General features: G+C 37.4%; 1 pseudogene; it reads left to right on the top strand.

Annotated features, from left to right (window-relative positions):
• The first annotated feature begins 1,717 nt into the window (after positions 1-1,717).
• Positions 1,718-2,071, top strand: LOC148013148 (small ribosomal subunit protein uS8z/uS8w pseudogene; annotated as a pseudogene).
• The last annotated feature ends 22,051 nt before the right edge of the window (positions 2,072-24,122 follow it).

Raw genomic sequence — 24,122 nt, 5'->3', positions numbered from 1 at the left:
GCATGTGGTGACCTTGTCTCTTAATTTGTCACAAGCAAAAATACTTTTTCTAGAGTTAACACAATATAAATGTACATTGTATGAATTGTCTTGTATGAAATTTGTGTGGGGGAGGGGGGGGGGGGAGGGGAGGGAGCTATCAATCCATTGTAATTAAAGTTCTAAAAACACAGAGTGGCTGCCCATGCATTCACATTATATGTGAGAGAGAGAGAGAGAGAGAGAGAGAGAGAGAGAGAGAGAGAGAGAGAGAGAGAGAGAGAGAGAGAGAGAGAGAGAGAGAGAGAGAGAGAGAGAGAGAGAGAGAGAGAGAGAGAGAGAGAGAGAGAGAGAGAGAGAGAGAGAGAGAGAGAGAGAGAGAGAGAGAGAGAGAGAGAGAGAGAGAGAGAGAGAGAGAGAGAGAGAGAGAGAGAGAGAGAGAGAGAGAGAGAGAGAGAGAGTGTGTGTGTGTGTGTGAAGGTAATGGTGGCAATCCTGGTGGTGGTGAGGGTAATGGTAGTGGTGGTGAAGGTGGCGATAGTGGTGGTGGTAGAGAAGGTGGTAGTGGTGGTGGAGGTGGCCATGGTGGTGGTGGCAATGTCGTGATGCTGCACATCCACCATTGCAAAGCCACTTTGGAGTATCTTGATACTGTCACTTTTCTATTGTTACAAAAGATTTAGAGTCAGGTCATCTTTTACATGTTGAAACAATCAAAATGGGGTTTTGAAAGAGAGCTTTATGTGGCCAACACACTTGTGGACATGTATGGTAAATGCGGATTGCTTGTGGAAGCATGGCAAGCATTTGATAAGATTCATATGAAAATTGAAATTTGTGGAATGCATTAGACAAAGCATATGCTAAACATGGTCTTAATGATGAGGTGCTCATGGTTTTCAAAGAAATGTAGTTGGAAGATGTCATTTTGGATGCACTTATGTATGTTTGCAGTACAATGGGAGCTTTTGCAATAGGTAAATTCACACTCTCTGAAATAGTGAAAAGGGCAATGGAAAAAGAGCCTCACAGACACAACGGCACTGCATGTCCACAATGGTCCCTCTTCATTGGGTTTTCACCTCATGGAGACGAGTTTAAGATTGATTGTGTGAGGTAGGTATTTGATGAAATTGTGCCCATGATCTCAAGGAAGAATAAACAAGCTAGTTATATTGAATTTGTGGCTCTTCAATCGGGAAAAGATTATGCATTTTTTTTCAATTCAATTTTGAGGCTATAGTAGATGCTATTATGGATGAATACATTGAGGATACCCAACTTTTTGCATGCAAAAGTAGTCCAACCCCTTCTATCATCCTACAATCTCCAGGTTTTGGCTAGGGGCTAAGTATTGATCATACACCACTTCCAAGAGGCAGTTTGGGTCACATAAGCATCACCACATGAGCAAAGGACATTCTAGCCAAAAGTGGCATGATAGGAAAAGTGGCTCATAGAAGCTTGGTAGCACCATCTCTTTGATGCCTAGGAAGTTTGGAGATGAGCCTACAAAGAAGCATGCTGTTGTTTATGATGAGGGGAAAGAAAAGTATGGTAAGAAATCTTCCTAAGAGATTGTTCCATACATGCATCAAATTTAATTGAATTGGAAGTAGCCAACTGACGTAGATGACACAATAAAGCACTCAACCAATTTTTCTTGCAAAAGTGAATGTTGAGAAATAATCCAAGCTTGCTTTTGTTACAGTTCTATTGTTGGTAGGTTGCTTCATCCATGGTGAGGATCAACATGCTGAATGATGCCTCAAAGAACATGTACAATGTGGAGAAGTGTGGCAAGAGGCAAGTTCTCATTAAGCCTTCCTCGAAAGTCATCATCGAGTTTCTGATAGTCATGCAAAAGCTTGGTTACATTGGGGAGTTTGAGTTGGTAGAGGACCAGCGATCTGGAAAAATTATTTTTGAGTTAAATGGGAGATTGAACAAATGTGGGGTTATCGGCCCTCACTACGATGTTGGAGTTGGTGAATTGGAAGCTTGGACAACACGACTTCTTCCTTCAAGACAGTTTGGTCACATTGTCTTAACTACATTTGTTGGAATCATGGATCATGATGAAGCTAGGTAGAAAATAGTCAGTGGCTTGTCAAGGTTTCAAATTGCTTTTGGAAGACTGGTTGTGAAATTTTTGGAAAATTGGAATGAATTGTTCCTTGAGAGTCGGGAGGAATCACATGTGGTGAAAAGCTTAATGATTAAGATTTTGATGAAACATAGAGATTTAAGAAAAGCTAAAAGCTTTAAAGGCTTTTATGTTTCTTTCATGGGAAAAGAAAGCTAAGGCTTAAAACACTTTAGTTTTATTTGAATAGCCAAAAAGCACAACGTGAGAGAAGGAGGAGAAAACCTGTAAAGGGAGGACTAGGAGGGCAAGGAAGATAATCAAATTCGAGAGAGAGGCTTGAGGTTGAGATTTGTGTCCCTCGCCTATGTTAAAGTTTTTGCCATTGAGTTGCTTATGAGGGTGGCTTGAGTTCGAGCTTTGTGCTCCTCGCCCTCTTTGAAGATCTCGCAACAAGTTCTAGGGGTGAGGCTCTAAGCTCCTTGTCCTTCTCAATCTTTCTGTCAAGTTCTATGGAGCGGCTTTTGAGTCGTCGAGCTATGAGGTCCTTGCACTCTTTGAAGTTCTCGTCATCAAATTCTACATGAGTGGCTATAGAGTTTGAGCGTTGAGCTCCTCGCCTTTCTCGAAGTTCTCTCCATCAGTCACTTCCCACCTTCTTCTCTTCTCTCTTAGTTCAAGACTTCGACCTTTTCTTCCAATTGGTGAGTGATCTTTTGCTTTCTTAAAAGAGACACGATGAATTTCTCTACATCGTCTTTGCTACCTAGCTTCATATCAATAAATAATTTGCCATCACAAGTCCCATCTCAAGTTGTTCATATGTCTTTTGATCATATCCGAGAGTCTTTTGATCTTGTATCTTGTCTATTTTTAATCAAAGAATTTGTCTTCTCATTCATCTTGAATCTAAAATTCTTTTGGATAATTATTTTATGTTGAGTACTCCCATCGCAAAGCATTCTTGCGGTGAGCAACTTTCACGAACCCTCGTGTGAATTCCGTGCGACAATGGTAGTGGCATCAATGGCGGAAGTGGTAGTGGTGGAGGAAGTTGTGGTGGTGGTGGTGGTGAAAACAATTTACGGGTGGAATAAGTGGACTATGTGGAACAAGAAATGAAGGTTTCCCAAAAAAGATTGCTCAAAAAGCTCGCTTTTTGCCCTTCTCCATAGTCACGAGCTGATGACAATCAACCTTTATGCTGCTAGCTCTTCAAAAATGATGACATGCTTGCTTTAATTATTAGGTTGGTCTCCTTTGCACTAACAATCAAGCCTTGAAATCTATTGACTATCTCGGTCTTTAATTGGCACGTGCAACTTTAAAGCCATGAAACATGCTTGATGTGCTCATTATTCAAACAATACTTACCATGATTATTTTGGACTCTCCTCCATCTTCTTAACTCATTCAAATAGCTTGACTGCAGACCCCCACGTTCACATTAATTCTAGATCTGTTTCCAAAACATGGAGTCAAGCATCCCACCAATTAACATGTTTCTAGACAATCAGATTCGAGGCTGCATTTGGATTGGCCAAAATCACATCAACTCCCTCTTCAATACTATATATGTAGACTCAAACAGCCAAGCCCTATAGTGCTGGCCATATAAACTCCTCAAACATGCTTACTTTCCCAAACACGATGGTTATCAACTTTAGAAACTTTAGCCTAATGATTAGTAGTAGTTGTCACACTTCACCATAAATAATGATAGTTGCTTCATCATAAATAATGATAGTTGCTTCCAAATGATAAGTTGCCTAACGCCTTTAATCTAGCCCTCCAAAAACAAGTTGACTCTCTTATGCAAGCTACAAGAGAAGCCTCCCCAAAATCAAGAGCACAATCACTAGTTGCTCCCCATTGCTTCCTACTGCCTACGACCCTTTTGTCCAAAGACATCCAAAAAATAGCACCAAAATAGGTCCTCCCCAAAATCATGGGGGCACTCATGCTCCCCCCAAAACACACTTGACCCCCCTTTTTTCTTTAGCTTCCCAGATTATCTCTAGTCTAGAACCCCCTTGGAACATCAAAAAACCCTCCTCAACATGAGTGTTGGCACTTGGATATGGTTTATCCTTGAAGGAGAAACCTTGGCTTGGATTTTCTTACAGAGAACCTTGCACAAAATACATTATCTCAAGGCAAGGAAAAATAACTCAAGTATACTCCATCATTACCTCAAGCGTAAAGGCTCTTTTCTTACCCATGAACTTGACATCTAAAGGTGAGCTAGAAAGACAAGGAAGAGATTTGAGAGACTGTCACACAAATACCTGTTTCTATGAAATAATCCCTCTAGTTGAAAGACCCATGCCTAGAGTAGTGTCTACCATCTTTATTAAATGACATTAAGAATGAGGAGCTATAAAATGCCTTGGTGAGTAATTTGAACTTGCAAAGAGACATATTGACTCGCATGTTTGAGGAAGTGATAAGAGTAAATGACTTATTGAAAGAGAGAAGTGATAAGACTATCCAACCAACATGGGTTATTACCATTCGCATTGAAGAGCCAACTATCAGTGTAGCAAACATGCCTGTCTAAAACCCACAAGAAAGGAAAAAAATTGGACCTAATGTAGGAAATGTTTAACCTAAAGCTGGAATTGGTGAAGCTATAAGAAGCTCTAAGAAGGTCCATGAGACCCAATATACAATGTGTGCATTGTGGAGGAAATCATCTTTCAGTAGAGTGAATCTAGGACTTGCGCAAACTATGGATGGTTCTTGAGCACAAAGCTATACATAGTCAACTGCCACCACTAGCAACTATACTCAGTGAACATGCAATTACATTTTGGATGCAGAGCACCATTAGCTCTTCCAACACTTAAGGACCAACGAGTAAACACACCTAGGGCAACCAACTAGTATACCCAGTTCTCCTGCACCAATCATAACCCTTCCATAGAGTGATGCACTTGTGCATCACATAGAGGAGCCAATGGAAGAAGAGATGTATCTAAACACTTATATCTCATATGATGAAGAGGGAAATCTAGTCCTTATGGATTATAGTTCAGTTTTGACGATGACCTTGGGCAAAGGAAGGGGTCAAGGTAATGGTGGAATGCAATCCCAAGAGCCTTGACATGCTAGAACTATGGCCACCCTAGATACCTTTCATCATGATGCCATACATAGATTGTCCAAACAATAAGCCATCCACTAGTAATGCAACCATGCGATTAGTACTCATGGGACCCTTTGGAGTGGAATCACTAGATGATAAAGCCATGCCCATTCCACTAGATGTGAGGACCGGGGCCTAGGCTAAGTAGGTTAGAGTGACAATACTAGGCCCTAGTAATGTAGATGCCTCCTCCATGGGAAAAAAGAAATGGAAAAAGAAGAAGGAAAGATCCAAAGCACATATCAACTTAAAGAGTGATAATACTACTACCTTGGCAACAGGAAGAAAAGTACCTCATGTGGAACTTGAAATGTCAGCACCAAAATTGAGAAGTAGGGAAGAGCTAAGGTAGGTAAGCACCTTGATCCTAAGCATCAACTCGAGATCATAGAGAAAGTGTGATGTTGAGTGGAAGAGTGATGCTAGGAGGCATATTCCACGGTGGATTCTGTGAGTTTTTTTAATTCCACGGTGGATTTCGTGAGGTTTTGTGGTGGATTCCATAAAACTATATTTATTTGTTGGGGCTAGTACATAAGGTGGATTCCTTGTGCGAGAAGTTGATGGGGATGCCTGTCCTTTTCGAGCGTCATGATAATTTATTGTGCACATGGGTGACTCCACAGTAGGTGATTTCACAAAATACATAATTAAATTAATGGATGTTTATGAGCTTAGAGTGCACTTGTATTAAATTAAGGTTAGGACAGAGTTCCAACCTATTTATTTATTTTGTAGCTGAAGACTGCTAGGTATTCACTTTTGTCGGCTTAATTTTATTATTATTTAACAATTGTGAATGCTTCAGTTGATGTGTAGAGTAGGTGGTGGTGGCGTTGGGAAGCACTGGGCAATAGCGTGTATTCAAATTACCTAGAAGAAATTATCATTTTGATGGGCGTGCGTCTTATCATTAAAGACGTGACACTAATATTTATTTAGGCGAGCTTATTTATTGAAGCACTTGACAAATATTTATTATTTTGTATGCGCATGGGCCCATGGTTTAAATATTTCATTATTGGATATTGTATTTGGGCACAGCCCGTGACTCTTCGGCTACCTAATTGCTTTATTCTTTATTTGGACAAAAGCAAACACAAAAACTAAAGAATGCTTATTGTAAAATTGGGCTATTTTTGAGCTTTGAGATGAATAAATTTATAAATACATGCTTTGTGAAGCGCTCACATAAGGCATGGGGGGAGATTGTACCCAATTTTTCTTTTTGCCTCATGTCGTGCAAGTCTATCTTATTGCTTTTTGAGCTTAAGTATAGTTCTTTGTTCTTGGGGACCTTCCGGTGCTCGCTACGTATGCATCGGACATCTGATTTGTGCACTAATGGTATCGGAGTAAAGCTAAGATCAAGGGCTTCCAATCACTTACCATCTCACACGAAGGCGAAGCTCCTAGAATGAACGGGCTCTACAGTTAGTCTCGTGACGATCCGTCAATACCAGCATGTTCCTGGCGATGAAGAATCCCCTATAGTGCCGTTGGATTGTGAAAGACCACTCTCTGTCGATGGAGGTCCACCCGGGAAGCTTCTTCATCAACACATTTTTTTTCTCAGAGCAGAGAAGAGAGATAAGTCAATTAAAGTTTATAAAGCTTCATAAGCTTTATAATAAAGCTTAAGCCCCTAAATCTTATCATTAGGGGCAACAACACTCACTCATTGCATCAAAAATGACATCATATTGTCATCCTCACGCTGAAATTATGATTTGTTAAGCTTTTTAATATAAAGCTTAAAGCTATGCTTTATTAAAGCTTCAAAATCTCAATCCTTAATCTCTTCCATAGTAGCTATTCACACAGAACCAACCCCAAACCGGCCTTCAACCATCAGCAAGCCCCTATTCGTATTTGACTCTGACAGAGATAGTTTTCAGCAAGAAAATTGATATACACAGTATATTTCCCACTTGAAGAAGACATTCATCAAATTCTGTACCCGCAAAAAGAAGAAACATTGCAAAAAGCCATTAAAAAAAAGAAAAGAAGTAAGCCTTGTAAACCCAACTTTGAGCTACACTCATCCTGCTAAAAAAATTTCAAGTGTGTGAGGTTGTTGAAATTTTGTAGGATGACCGATCAAAATATGGAGGATTTTATGGCTAAAGGTGATTTACCGAAACCAATGGTGGAGCAAAAACTAGACCTAATTATGATGCAGCTTCAAGAGGAACGAAGAGCATGTCAAACTTTGCAAGCTCAACTGGCCACTCTTCAACGATCTACTGTCGAATAAGATGGACCACAACCCGAAGATGTTATACAACGTTAGATCGATGTGATACTCGAAGCACAATCTATCAGGAAGGAAGCCAAGATAAGTAAAAGAAATTTCAAATTCTGTACTTTTAATGGGTTATGTGACGGAAAGATTGTTGTCTCTTTTATCAGTCAGTTTGATGATTATTTCCATGAAGAATAGTATGTTGGAAAAGACAAACTCAAGTGTGTCACTAACCATTTAATGGACAGAGCATCACTATGGTGGACTATTGTCTGCAAAAGTATTGATTATCCTACCTTGGACACGCCCCCCTGCTTTACCATTAAACACAAGTCCAAATCCTAAGCCATCTTTCCAGGCAAATCCCAACATACCTAAACTCCTAGCCATTACCAAGAATATTTCCAAAGCCAAACCCATAGTATGCTATATAAGTGCCATCAACCAGCAGTGAATTGTCAATCCAAAAAGCCAACTATTCACATCAACTACTTGGGACCGACGAACTGAAGATGAAGACCATGAAGAAATGCCCGATTTCACAGAAGACGATGACGATATCGGTACTACTTAAGATACTTTACTAGGTATGCCAAATCCTCATTCTTTACTAACAATGAAATGTCTTGTGCATGGTAGAGAAAATATTGCTTTACATGATGATGGGAGCACACATGATTTTGTTTCTGCAAAATTGGTAAAAGAATTAAATTTATATACTGTTTCAACTCATTATCGCATTAAGGCTGCATTCTTAGATACTAGATACAATGGAATACAAGAAGTTCATGACTTAGAAATTAAAATTGGTGATCATGTTGAGTGCAAAAATTTGTATCTTTGCAATCTAGTGACATTATTTTAGGAATGCCTTGGCATCATAAATATAATCGTGATATAGATTATTCCACGCATTCAATGACGATTCATTCTAATGGGAAACAAATCACATTACATGGTACGCATACCTTAGATACTTTTCCATTACTTAGTCACACATAGCCTAAACGTGCATTAAGAAAAGGTAGCAAATCCTACTTAATATGGGTGAATGAAATTGAATCTAAGAAAAATCAGATGCATCTTAGGCACACACAATTTCTTTCACAATTTAAAGATTGTTTTGTTGCTGACTTACTACTTGGCTTACTACTTACACGTCTTGAAGATCATAAAATAGACTCAATTCTAGGTTCACAACCACCATGTAAAGCACCTTATCAACATAATCAAATTGAACAGAAAGAAATTCAAACCCAAGTTGAAGAATTGTTACCCAAGGACTCATTAGGCCCAGTAGTTCTCTTTTTGGTGCACCTATCCTATTAGTTAAAAAGAAAAATAACACCTATAGGATGTGCATTGATTATCGTACCCTAAACAAGATCACTGTCAAGAATAGATATCCGATTCCTAGGGTAGATGACCTCATGGATAAGTACAAGGGGCCACAATATTTAGCAAGATAGATCTTAAATCTGGATATCATCAAGTATGATTGGATAAACCTGATATTTTCAAAACCGCATTTAGAACTCAATTCAGTCATTATGAATTCCTTGTTATGCCTTTTGGTTTAACTAATGCACCAGCCACATTTAGTCGTATGATGAATCGCATATTTTTGAAGGATTAGCATTGTGTAATTGTTTTCTTTGATGGCATATTGGTTTTCAGTAAGGATGAGAACGAGCATAATGAACATCTATCTTTGGTTTTCAAATTATTGAAAGAGAATCAATTATATGCTAATCCTGAAAAGAGTGAAATTTTCCAAACCCACATTGAATACTTAGGACATATTGTTTCATCTAATGGTATTAAAGTTGATCCTAAAAAGATAGAAGCAAATTTGAATTGACCGGTATCTAAAAATGTGCATGAACTACGTTCTCTCTTAGGTCTTGCTAGCTTTTACAGAAAATTTGTGAGAAATTTTTCATTGCTTGCATTGCCTTTGACAAAATTATTAAAGAAAGGTATTGTGTATCATTGGTCTGATAATTAGCAAAAGTCTTTTGATTTACTGAAACATGCCTTAACACATGCTCTTGTATTGCAATTACCTGACTTTAATAGACCATTCTTCCTCGTAGTCACTGATGCTAGTGGATCTGGAATAGGAGCTATCCTTATGCAAGACTCACATCCCATAGCCTACTCTAGTTGCAAACTTAAACCATCTGAACTCAAACATTCTATCTATGATAAGGAATTACTAGCTGTAGTACAAGCTTTATGTCAATGGAAACACTATTTAATGGGATCTAAATTCATGATCAAAACTGACCAATAAAGTATCAAACATCTCCTTAGTTAGCCACAAATCTCTGACCGTCATATTAAATGGGCTACTTTTATTCAAAGTTTTCATCCACTTATCCAATATCAACCCAAAAAAGAGAATGTTGTTGTCGATGCCTTGAGTAGAAGACCAACTATCCATAATATCTATGTTATATCTTTTGATTCCCTTATCCCTATGAAAGATACCTATGACCAAGACCCCAGTTTTCACGCTGATTGGAATAAATTAGTTGCAAATAACTGGATTTCAATAGATTCATTGTTTTATACTGATGGATTTATGTTTTATGAGAAAAGGTTGTGTGTAACTGTTCCATTTTGATCATTTGTGTTGCAGGAAATTCATTGTCCCCCATATCAAGGTCATAGAGGTATTATTTCTACTTTACGTACATTGGTTGAAGATTTTTACTGGCCACAGATGGAATCTGATGTTTCTAACTTTGTATTTGAGTGTTTAATTTGTCAAAGAGTTAAGCAATACCATGGTAAGCAATATGGTTTATTAATGCCTTTACCGATTCCTGAATGACCATGGGAACATATTTCAATGGATTTTATTACTGGTTTGCCTAACATCCAAGTTAATCATGATATGATTTGGACTATTGTAGATCAATTTAGCAAACAAGCATATTTCATTCCATGCAAGAAAACATTAATTGTATCTCAAGCTGCTCAATTGTTTTTTAAAACTGTTTTCACTAACCATGGTTTGCTGAAAGTTATTATTTCTGATCATGATTCTAGATTCTGCAATAATTTTTGGACTACTTTGTTTGCTAATTTAGGTATAAAGATTGATTTCTCATTTGCATTTCATCCTGAAACAAATGGGCAAACAGAAGCTAATAACAGTATAATTTTAGATCTTTTGCGTGCATATACAATTTCAAAACTAGAAACATGGGATACACACCTGCATTTACTTCAGTTTGCATACAATAACACACCACATACAACTACACAGAAAGCACCTTTTGAAATTATTTATGAAAATAGATTATCTACACTTGTTACATCATTGTCAAACAAAGTTAAAGCTACTGATGATATTGCCAATATGCATGCTATTATTTTTGCTGAAGTCAAAGACATGATTGCAAAAGCCCAGCAATCATACACTAAACAAGCTAACAAGAAAATAAAAGCTATGAGTTTCACAATTGATGATTATGTTTGGTTACACATTGAAAAGAGAAGATTGCAAAGTGTTGAGAAACACCCTGTTGTTAAGTTAGCCCCTCGATTTTATGGACCTTTCAAAATCATTCACAAAATCAATAACAATGCATTTAAATTAGAATTACCCCAACACTGGAAAATCCACAATACTTTTCATATAAGTTTGTTACGACCTTTTAGAGGCCAATTACCTGTTCACCCTGTCTATGAAAACCCTCCTTTATTAGAAGAACAAACTGAAATCCTTAAACCTGAAACTATTTTAGACACCGACTTATGACCACTAGAACTGACCGTAGATATTCTAGATATTTGGTTAAGTTTAAAAATCATTCTATTGAAGAGGCCCAATGGTTGCACGCATGCGACCTAAGTGCTTACCCCTCACTGCTCGCTCCACATTGAGCTAATAGCAATTGAGGACAATTGCTATCCCACCCCAGGGGTATGATGCTAGGAGGCATATTCCACGGTGGATTCTGTGAGTTTTTTTAATTCCATGGTAGATTCCGTGAGGTTTTGCGATGGATTTCATAAAACTATATTTATTTGTCGGGGCTCATACATAAGGTGGATTCCTTGTGCGAGAAGTTGATGGGGATGCTTGTCCTTTCCGAGTGTCATGATAATTTAATGTGCACGTGGGTGACTCCATAGCCGGTGATTTCACAAAACACATATTTAAATTAATGGATGTTTATGAGTTTAGAGTGCATTCATATTAAATTAAGGTTAGGACAGAGTTCCAACCTATTTATTTATTTTGTAGCTGAAGACTGCTAGGTATTCACTTTTATCGGCTTAATTTTATTATTTTCTAACAATTGTGAATGCTTCAGTTGATGCGTAGAGTAGGTGGCGGTGGCATTGGGAAGCACTAGGCGATAGTGCATATTCAAATTACCTAGAAGAAATTATCATTTTGATGGGTGTGCATCTTATCATTAAAGACATGGTACTAATATTTATTTAGGCATGCTTATTTATTAAAGCACTTGATAAATATTTATTATTTTTTATATGCATGGTTTAAATATTTCATTATTGGACATTGTATTTGGGCATAGCTCGACTCTTGGGCCACCTAACCGCTTTATTCTTTATTTGGACAAAAGCAAACACAAAAGCTAAATCATGCTTATTGTAAAATTGGGCTATTTTTGAGCTTTGAGATGAATAAATTTATAAATACATGCCTTGTGAAGCGCTCACACAAGGCATGGGGGGAGATTGTACCCAATTTTTCTTTTTGCCTCATGTTTTGTAAGTCTATCTTATTACTTTTTGAGCTTAAGTAGAGTTCTTTGTTCTTGGGGACTTTTCAGTGCTCGCTATATACGCATCCAACATCTGATTTGTACGCCAAAGCGGCACTAGCCAACATACCATACTCAATACCAAACTAGAATGATAATCAACCATCAAGTGTGAGGCAATCCACCTCTCCAATATACATATGATCTGTGGAAAGTCAAGGGACTAGCCCACATAAATAAGATGGAATGAGCGAACCCATCTTATACCAAAAAAATTAGGACATAAATGCCCAGCAATCTAGAGAAGATCATGGTGATGGAATTGAGGCTAAAATCTTGGTGGCCTCAATGTTAGCACAAGTGTCGTTACCCCTAGAGCAACTCATGAGACAAAATCCTAGCTTGTGGACTATGTTGAAAACATGAGGACAAAACAATGCATGGGCACTTGTAGATAGGCTAGGCGCTAGTCCTTTAGTCCCATCCATCTTTTTGTGTCTGGCATCACCAAGGAACAATGACTTACCCTTAATTACCTCTTTACACGATGGCAAGGAGCATAAGAGGAAAGTCTCCTTATATGGCCTTTCATGTTCCTACAACAAAGGTAGACCTAATTAGAATCCTTGAATATCTAAAAGGGAAATTGTGGAACAATCCTTATGCTAATGTTAAGCCTTTGGAAGATCTCATGAATTCCCAAATTTAGAAGTGGACTAAGGTCCATGATCTTAATTTGTTGTATAGTTGGACTCTTCTTAAAGACAAAGATTCCTTACCTATGACTACACATATGGGAGATGAGCTCTTAGAGCAAGAGGATTTAGATAATGAATATATGGATTGTGACTCTAGGGATGAAACCTTTGCTAGCGAGGCTGAAATCATTGACTTTGACACGGATGGATGAATCTATACTAGTGAGGTTGAAATCATTGACTTTGACATGGATAGATGAACCATTGAGCAAATAATTGTAGACTCAAAACCACGAGACACAAATGCATTACTCATGAAAAGAGGAGTTATTTGAATGGATTGTGATCATTGGTGGCTAGAAAACCTTGAAGTTGTGGATTACAAATAGGTAGGGTTAAGACAAGCTAAGTCTACAACATTGTATAAAGTAGGAGTTGAGTCTCTGAGTTATGGTGACTTGGCAATACTCTCTCAAGTATTTTGTGAAGGATTAGTATATTTGGAAACACCCAAAGAAGAAGAAAGGGATGCCATTTTCGGTCATTTGCGACAAGTAGGTGACATGGGAGTTTTATGAAACTCTTTGAACTAGCCATAAATGAGCTTGGGCTACATTTGAAAACATTGAGGAGAGGTATTGGTGGAAAGAAATAAGTAAAGACGTTTCATAGTTTATTGAATCATAGTACTACCAAATGTATTCATTAGTGAAGTATAGAGATGTTTTACAAACAATCTATTCTTTATCCATACATTACAAATGGGTAGTCAATCTGGTGACCATGCCTACAAGACTTTGAAAGAATAAGGTATATCATGCTTCCATGTAAAGAATTGACTAATCAAGTAGAGAGAAGAGCCATGAGCACTAAGATAACAAATGCTATATGCAAATTTCTTATGGAAGAATTCTTTTGTCTCTATGGATATGTAGGTAAGGTTATTGCAGACATAGGGGAACTTGATATAGATGAGGCTCATAATATCTTCTTCTTTGACTAGGTATGGTAGATCTTGGTATGGCTATGAATCCTACATTGCATTTGAACTCTATGAGTGGAACTCAGTTGGCACACAATCTGGTATTTTATACAAAGACCAAGTGCATTGAGATCTATTATCACTTCATCAAAGAGGCGATTGAGGACAAATAGATAGAGCTTGTCAAGTTCTTAACTGATGAGAATCTTAAGATCTATTCCCTAAAAGTCTCCCAATGGAAACATTATGCCTTTCTTATGAAGATGATGGTAAGATGAGATGATGTCTATTCCTCATCCTTTTATACTTATACGTACACCTTGTACATTGTCACTTTTCTCTTGTTTTTTTCCATACTGAGGAACATTTACCTTTGAGTGGGAGGCTATTGGGGGGTTTAAAGACACTTGTGCCTAGCCACCTATATTTACTTGTACTTACTACCCACACACCTGTACATTGTGGGTAGCGATTGCCTATCATTGTCAATTTATTCTTTATCCTTTACATGATAATAGAATAAGGGAAGGCAAGTCACACATTGTAACTATTTGAGTTCCCACACACTAATCTCTCTCTTCCTTGTTTGAACCTCCATAGCTCTTTCTAGCTTGCTTCCACTCTTGCTCCATCTTTCAATTGGAGCAAATGTCTCCTCATAATCAATACCATGTCTGTGGGGAGTCAACACATACCCTTAGGCAACTAGCCTAGCCTTATAGTGTTCAACTAATCCATTAGACTTATGCTTCACTTTGTAATCAATACCATGATTTTGTACATACACTTTGGTAACTAGCCTTACCTTATAAAGCTCAAATGATCCATATAACGTATGCTTCACTTTGTAAACACATTCCAATAACTTTCTTGATTTTTGCTAAAGGCATTGAATCCCAAGTGTCATTCACCTTAAGTGCAACCATTTCTTCATGCATAGTATTATTTCAATGCTCATTGCCCATCACATCCTCAAAAATAGTGGAATCTATATCTTGTACAACCTTAGCCATGTGTATAGTGATGGCATATCTATCATGTGTCAATTGTTGCATGGGTTTTGTTACTCTTGTTGACTTGCATGAAATTGAATCAATACTAGGTGCCTTAGCATCCTCTTGTGCCTTTCTCACACTATCAAGGAGAGGGCTAAGAGTGAGAGAAAGAAAGATAGATGATAGAGAAAAGAGGAGAGAGAAAAACTAAAAAGATAGAAAAGAAGAGAGACAAGTTGTGAAAGCCGAGTACAAGGAGGTGAGATGAGAGACAGTAATTGCATTATGGAAAAAATACAAAAATTACATGTCTCATACCTTTTATACCTATGTCAATGTGACAAGGTATCATTAATAACTCTCTCACCAACACATGTATTCCTAGCTTCTTACAATATATCCTTGCTCAAAGGTTTTTGCCCACAAAAACAAAGTTATAAGAGCAAAGAAGAATGGATAGAGTAGAGTACTACTCTAAATTCAACTATACAAAAGACATGATAGGAATCAAATAATGAAGAGTTATTTGCTAAAATGAAAACATAAAGGAAAACCTCTACCATATACATAATTTTGATGTCTTCAAAAGGAATTGGAGCCTTCAAATCTTCAAGAAATAGCCTTTGTAAAGAGAAGACAGCTTGTTATAAAAAACAGGGCACGCTGAGGAAAATTAGCATAACTTCTGAGAGAAGAATCCAAATAGGGCATGCCATGTATCAAAAAGTAGTTATTGAAGAGTACTTTGATCCTATGTAGGTGGCTAAATTCTAAAAATTAGGCAAGGTAAAATCTATTGTAAAATAGATTATTGTTGAGACCTTGTTTAGAGTGCAATTGGCTCTCATGTGACTATGTCAATCACCAATGCATCCCGTACATAGAAAAGCTAATCCAAAATGAAATCTAGTCTTCAAGAAGATTTCTCAAGTGGTAAGCCCTACCATTTAATCAAATACTCAATGATGGAGTGAGAGTGAAGCTTTTTTTCACGCTAATCTATAACCTCGGGAATGTACTGAATAAGTTCTTCTTCATCCATAGGAGGTAGCTCATCAACTATTTCCACTTGGGAATCATAAAAGGGTTTGCACTGATTAACTTGGAATACATTATGAATCTTATTGAAAGAGGTAAGTTTCAATTTATATGCAAAGTCTTCAATACGCTTCAAGATCCTGTAGGGCCCATAGAACTTGTAAGCAAGTCTATTGCTAGAGCCATCCTTTAGAGTAGAATATCAAGACTTGGGTACTTTCCAGAGAACTAACTCTCTCTCCTAGAACTCTAAAGGTTGCCTCTTCTCATTAGTATACACCTTCATCTTATCTTGAGCTTTTCTAAGATTCATCTTACATTGTTGAAGAAAGGCATGCATTCTTTCCAATTCCTCCTTTCCATGAGGGTTAATCTTCTCACTGAAAATAACTATGGATAAGCGTACCTTGTAACCATACATAGCCTCAAAGGGTGAAACTCCAATGCCAACATGAGTGGAGTTATTATAGGCAAACTCAACCAAATGTAGCCATGAGTCCTATGTATGCTGGATATCATGATAGAAATGATGAAGGCAAGTTTTTGACCACTTATTAATGCTTTCTATCTGACCATCAATCTACGGATGATAGGATGTAGAAGGAGCCAATTTAGTTCCCATGGAGTTGAATACCACCTACTAGAAGTTACTCATGAACTTAGTATCTCTATCAAGCACAATCACATGCAGTAATCCATGTAATCTAAAGAATGAAATGGGCTATTTTAGTGAGTCTCCATTATCATATAAATGCTATTCCAACCCTTTTTGATAATAGGTAGACCAATAATGAAGTCCATGGTAATATGTGTTTAATTGCCTTTTGGAATATGTAATGGTTGCAATAAACCACTTGGCTTACGGGTGTTATCCTTATTTTGTTATTGAAAAGGCATACATTTCATAACATAATCCTTAACATCTTTTCACAATCCTTTCCAGTGTGAAAGATCTTGTTGATTTTATCATAGGTATTCCACAATCCAAAGTGTTTAGCTGTGGGTGAAGAATGTAACTCCTTAATAATTTTTAGCTTAAAAGAAGAAGTAGATGGAATAACAGTCTTGCCATTAAGCCAAATGAGGCCATTTTTAAGCTGATAATGCGAGTTTTTCTCCATAAGACCAAGTTGTAATTTTTGAAGTACATGGCTGGAGCTCATCATCCAGAAGATATACTTCTTGTAACTCATTAATCTAGTCATCATGTAACTTAGTCATAGTCGAAACTCGACATGCCCACATTCTAGAGAGAGAATAAGCTATCACATTGTCTTTGCCCCTCGTATGAGCAATGTCAAAATCATAGTTTTCAATGTAGCTACCTACCTATGCTACTTAGGGGTAAGATTTGACTGAATAAGGAAGTACTTTAGGACCTTGTGATCACTTTGAACTCTAAACCACAATTGCCATATAAAAAATTGGGCCATTTCTTTATTGCATGTAGAATAGCTAGCATCTCTTGCTCATAGACATTCATAGTCATCTCTTTATTTATAAGCTTATGGCTTTCAAAGACAAGAACTCCATGCTTCTGTAGCAAAACAGTCCCTATATACGGCCATTGTCATCACATTGTATGTTAAACTCTCTAGAGAAATTTGAGCGTACTAGAATAGGAGCAAAAGTAAGTAAATTTTTTAAATTGGTTGAAGCTACTATGTGTAAGTACATTCCAAAATAAAGCTTCCTTATTCAACCTGTTAGTTGATGGAGCTGCTACAACCACATAATTCTTAATGAATCTGTGATAGAATGACAATAGACCAAGAAACCCTTAAATACAAGAAATGGTGGTAGATATTGACCAATTTGTGACACACTACATCTTCTTAGGGTCATCATGTATCCCTAGTTCATTGATACTTCACTTTAGTCTACATGAAAGAGCAATTCTTCTCCTTAGCAAAGAGTCTGTGATGTCTCAACACATTAAATACCTTCCTCATATATGATAAATGGTCATGTAAAGTCTTGTTGTAAATCAATATGTCATCAGAGAAGACTGGGAAAAACTAAAAGAGAAAAGGTAGAAAAATCTTATTTATCAAACTTTGGAAGGTAGCTGGAGCATTACCAAGCTCAAATGATATCATAGGAAATGACATAGTCCATGATCAGTCCTAAAGGCAATCTTAACTTCATCACCCTCTTACATACTAATATGATGTTATTGAGTCCTCAAATCAATCTTAGTAAAGAATCTTAACTTCATCACTCTCTTGCATATGAATATGATGATATCAAGACCTCAAATCAACCTTGGTAAAGAATATTAACTTCATCACTCTCTTGCATACAAATATGATGACATCAAGACCTAAAATCAATCTTGGTAAAGAATCTAGCCCCTTTGAGATCATCAAGAAGATTATCAACTCTAGGTATTGGATACATGTCCTTCATTGTGATCTTGTTTAGATCCCTACAATCAATACATATCTAGAATGATCCATCTTTCTTCTTCACTAATGAGATCAAATATGCATAAGGTGAAGAACTAGGCTCAATAAATTCCATATATAAAAGCTCCTTGATTTTCTTGGCTACTTCCTCATGCTCCCATTTGACAACATGTAGGGTGGCTTGTTGAATGGCTTTGAATGAGGCTCTAAATCAATAGGGTGATCCACTACTCTCTTAGGAGGTAATGAAGTAGGTACTTCGAATAAGTTCTTGTACTCCTCAAGTAGAGCTTTCAAAGTAGGATGCTCTACTGAATTCTTGGACTAATCTTCGACCTCTTTAAGTAAGTGTAATACAAAAACTTGTGAGCACTTCTTATACTCCTTGAGTTGTTTAATGGTGATAAGGTGAAAATCAAATTTACTTGGGATTCCCTATAGATGGATAGGCTTCCCATCAATGGCAAACTCCATATATAACTATGAGAAATCGATAGTAATCTTCCCTAAAGTCATTAGCCAATCACAACCAAGTACAATATCTATGGATCTCGTTTCCAAAGCAAATAGGTTCACTTGTACTTCATAATTTTCAGCTAACTATATGAGAACTTGTGGGCACATTTGAAGCGCCCATTGTGAGCACATTTGAAGCATTGATTTTCTCTTTACAATTAGCTACTTGTACTCTTATGGGTTGTTGTAAATTAGTGGGAAAGTAGTATAACCTATCCATGATTGACTTATTCACAAAATTGTGTGTAAGTACTGCCACTGTCTATTAGGATAAATACATTATTTTCATGAATGGTACCCTTCATATACGGAGTGTATTAGGGCTATTTGACCCTATCCAAGAATCCATAGAAATAGAACAAAGGGTAGTGGCAATAAGAGGTAAATATTACACACTAGGATCAAAAGCAATATGACCACCAGGATCAAATGGAAATCCATCTGCAACCTCATAAGATTGATTGGGATCGGGATCCTCATCATGCTCTTTAAATTTAGCTTGTGCACTCATTGTTGGTTCATCATCAACCTCATCATCCCCATCCTCATGTGCTATCATATTATAATTCTTAGCCTTGGCATTCTTGAAAGTGCACTATGATGCATGATCAATTGTATACTTTTAACCATATTTGAAGCATAGACACTTTTCTTATTTTTTCTTGAAAAGATCCATAAGTGAAAACTTGGCATTATTTGTTGAAATATTTGGGGGTCTATTATCACCTTGCCTAGGCTCTAGTTTATGACTGATTGTTGTTGACTTTGAATCACTTTGCTATCTTGAGGCATTGAAAGTAGGATATATAGGGACTTTGAGACTACTAAATGGAGTATTGGAACCTCCATAATTTCCACAAAAGTTTATCTATTTAGCACCAATCCTTTGCTATCCAAAAGAAGCCTCCATATGAATATCCCTCCTACACTTACGGGCATACCCCTCAACTAGCTCAATAGCATGGAATAGCGTGGTGGGTTTTTGGGCCATAACATTAGCTGACAAATTAGGCTCTAGACGATAGATATACATATGCAACTTTGTATCATTGCCTCACATTCTCTACATACCTCGGGGAATCCACCTTGGGTTAACCCTCTATATAATGTGCGTTCAAATGGTATTTTAAAAATTCATTTTTAGAAAAATTGTACCATTTTATATACCCCTTTTGTGAATTTTGAAGGTAATATTTATATTCCTTTTGTAAATCTAAATTTTGAGATGAGGTTCATTTTTTTGACCCCTTCTATACAATTCAAATAAAAACACAATGCCACACTACTCTATGTCGAGTTTTTTCATGATAATCCGAGTTGAATATCCAAACTTCATATCAATATTTTAAATGTTGTTAGAAGTTGATAGAGATGAACAACTAAACATTTATAGCTACCCATCCACATAAGGGAACAAAAAACCCCAAAAACCAAAGCTCATAATATAATAGAAACTTGAGAATTTGCACAAAGGATCATGAGACCTTCATTACAATTTCCTTATTTTTCCATTGTGATACACATATAAAAACTAAAGTGCGCAATCTTGTACACTTTTACAACCCTATACAAGAGCCACCTACCAGAGGGAAAACTCCTTTGTGGGAACCATGCACAACAACCATAGATAATCATGGCCTAAATCATGGGTGCAAGGGCATCTCCATCTATTACCGAGAAGGTTGCATCAGACCCTTGCAATTGCAATTGTGATTTAAGCAAAGGATTGTGTGAATCCAAGAATAGACATGTGCACCATGGTGAGATTACTCCTTTGTACTACACTGCTATTGGCATACTGTTTTGAGCTATTAGAAGACATGAACGTCAGCTAATTCACTATTTGTAGCCACCCTCTTCTCCCAATGACACCCTCGGTAGCAAGATTTGCATTGAATATCTATATGATGAGCAAAGCATGCCTAGAAAGATAATTGTGGCTACTACCTCGACCACCACCCAAGGATCACAAAGACCCTTAATGAAGTCTTCCTCATTTACTTGTACACAATGCTTTCCACACATGCACACACACAAACATGCACACATACAAAGAGAAAGAGAGAAAGAAAAAAGAAATAAAAAATAGAAAAATAAAGAAAAGAAAAAGATTGAGGACCACACATAGTCATAGCACCCAGGGGACCATAACCTTTCCCACTTCACTTAACTTGGGGCACCTCAAGGGTAGGACATCCCAAGAACATCAATAAATGTGTCTCCCTAAGTTTTGCACCACACTTCCCCCCTACCTAACACTAACTAGGTCCTCAAGTGTGAGACAACACTCCAAGCCTGCTTGCATCCCCTAATTACACTTGCACTAGCACAAAAGTCTTAGCATAGTAAGATAGACTACGGGTAGTGCACACACCCTTCTATGGTGAGAACACAGTTTGAAGAGTAGCTCAATGAAACCAACAACATCAATGGCCCACATCATCTTGATCCCACCCTTTCGCCTTCTATCTCAACAATGAGCCTATTGTGGAAAACTAATCTAAAGCTAATTTCATTCTCACCACGCACTAGCCTAAAGCACAAGGATACTACTAGTTACTCTCTACACCTCCAAACTAGCACCAACTATACATGGATCTCATCAGACCTCAGAGTGCCATGGGACTAGTAAAACTCTAGGAGAGGGGTAATATTAACCCCATCTACAAAGGCATAACTAAGGAAGGTACATAAGGCTAAAGAAAAAAATTAGAAATTTAAAAGAGGTGCAAGGAAAGCAGAAAAAAGAGAAATAGAAATACTTGTAGTTTTCAAAATAAAAAATCACTTGAAATTATGTTTGTATAAGAGCTTTGAGCTTGCTCCCGTGCAAGTTGTATCAATTACCCTATGCCAAAACTAGTCAATAAACTAGTAAAAGAATGTAAATGGTATATGATAGTGAGAGAAGGCCGATCTAGACAAATACAAAAGGAGAGGGCCAAAAATTTGATGCTACATATAAAAACTGAAAAGTGAATGGATAAGCTCATTCTTGTGGTTTGCAATCTTTTGAGCCCTCTTTTTACTTCTTGCTCGCTTCATGCTTGTGTGACTTCTTGCTCGCTTCATGCTTGTGTGAGAGAGGGAGAGATTGAGAGAGAGAGAGGGGGGGAAGAGGGAGAGTGTGAGGTAGCGTGAGGGATCGATTGCTGGAGAAGCTCTTGTTTCCTCTTCTTCTTCTTCTTCTTCTCCCATGTCTTCTTCCTTGTGGAGCTTGTGTGGCAATCAAGGTAAAGGAGGTGGAGCTCGTTGGCAGTGCATCGTAAGGATTATGGAGCCATTGACGAGCCTTCAACAAATAGACAACGAGAAGGTGAATCAGTGAGTTTGCTACACTCGTTTGAAGAGGTGCAATGGATGCTGAGAGATAGCCATAACCAAATTGCTCAAAACACTTGAACAAGCAATTTGCAAGCCTAATGGTCTAGCTCGTGAGAGCAATGACACCAATTGCTTCACGCAAGCATGAAATGCTAGATTCATGGCTATGCTCAAGCAGACCTAATGGTCACCACAACAAACAATAGGATATGAACCATGGAAATCCACTCTTAACCAACTTCTGCCACTACCAAATAGCATGATAGCATGTTGGGTGGCTACATATGTGGCTATGTATCGCTATGGAAGAAGAGAGGAATATTGGCATGCCAGTCCCTACTCCAAGAAATGGCACTTGAATTCTACGTAAAGCAATAACATGTTGTGAACCTCCAAGAGTCTAACACATAACTCATGTGAATTTATCCAATCCAACAATGAGACTCCCTCACCATACAAAATCCCATGCATCGAGGTATTAAGAATCATAATTACCAACTTGCTTATGGGGCAAAACCCTATCCACATTTAGAACCTTAGACACTAGAGTTTAGATCAATGAGACAAAAACCACATTTAATGACTCTCGATACTACCAATCAAAATAGAACATTGGGCCTTCAAAATTATACCAAGTTTATCGAAAGGCCAAGAAGGCAAGGTGTGCAAAGTTGTAGTTTTGTTCTCTTTCAAGATGGTCATCATCTCTATTTTGCACATAATATGAAGAGGGTATAATCGATTGTCATATATACTGAGAAAAATAGTAATTATAATGTAACTAGCAATTACTCACTAAAACTAACAAGCAAATGGCAACGTGCAAATTTTTATCTTAGCAAAGCAAAAAACAAAGCTTCTACCCCTAAACAAGTATCAAAAGTGGCTTCTTAATTTTGTAAAAGTTCATGGGGTATGATGGAAAGTGGTGCATCAAGGTCACAAAGTAACAAGCCCATGCATTTGTGCATTCAAAAAGATTGAGGAGCTTCATAGTGGATTGATTAGTACACAATATGCAAAACTATAAGCCAATATACCTTGATAAAATTGGGACCTACAATTGACTAAGTAACCTATGTTGAATGCAACAATTATGAGAAATTAAACCTGGATTTGCTTAGAAGCTGAGCACTCAATGCATGTTTCTATCTCCCTGAAATCCTGCATGATGGGGGTCATCATTTGCTCGAGGCTAAGTTGGTGATCATTGGGAAGATCTAGTTTGCAGCTGACAACAACAATAGGTACTAAGCCTCAACTATCAAGAAGAACATTAACCAATGATTGAAATTCCGTTGCTTTAAATAACATGACCATCAGTTGGAAAATTTCTTACACCAAGATTTCACAATTCAGGCAGCTTATAGCTGGAAAGGCATTGTAGTGCCTGCTGCATGTCACATGCGTACGTGATAATAATAGAATCTTCCCTCCCTATCTCAGCCTCTATTTTGGCTTTGTCCGATGGTGGCTTGAGAAAAGATATGGTGGTTACAGTGAACTTAGAGATGAACAATACAGATGTACTCGCATAGGTAGGCATTCAAAGCACAATATGAATAGTCTAAGGTTTGCAGGAAAAACCTAAGACAAACAAGCAATACATGCAATCATGTAGCTTACTTTTTGCACTCACCTTGATGAGGTATCCAACGATTATGAGAGGGACCCTGTCACAAGGGACTTTTAATCATTTCCTACATGGGAAAAAAAAGGGAATTCCATGTCAATTTTCTAGTTAGGAAAATTTCCTGTGATTCCCTAGTTTCTCTAACTAGGAAATGCTCCATTTTCCCTATTATTTACTTTCTCTACTTATGTGCATTTTAATCTAGGGAATCGATATGGAATTTCCTTTTTTTTCTTTCCTATGTGGGGAAATTTCCCTATACAGAGGGAAAATTCCCTATATATGATAGTTTTCCTATATAGGAAATTTCATATGTGATTCT

The sequence above is a fragment of the Lygodium microphyllum genome, chromosome 26, assembly GCF_053477565.2.
Source record: "Lygodium microphyllum isolate KBCC chromosome 26, Lygodium_microphyllum_v1.1.10, whole genome shotgun sequence".
NCBI lineage: Eukaryota > Viridiplantae > Streptophyta > Polypodiopsida > Schizaeales > Lygodiaceae > Lygodium > Lygodium microphyllum.
The sequence above is the reverse complement of the archived record's forward strand: the minus strand, read 5'-3'. Positions and strand labels throughout refer to the sequence as shown.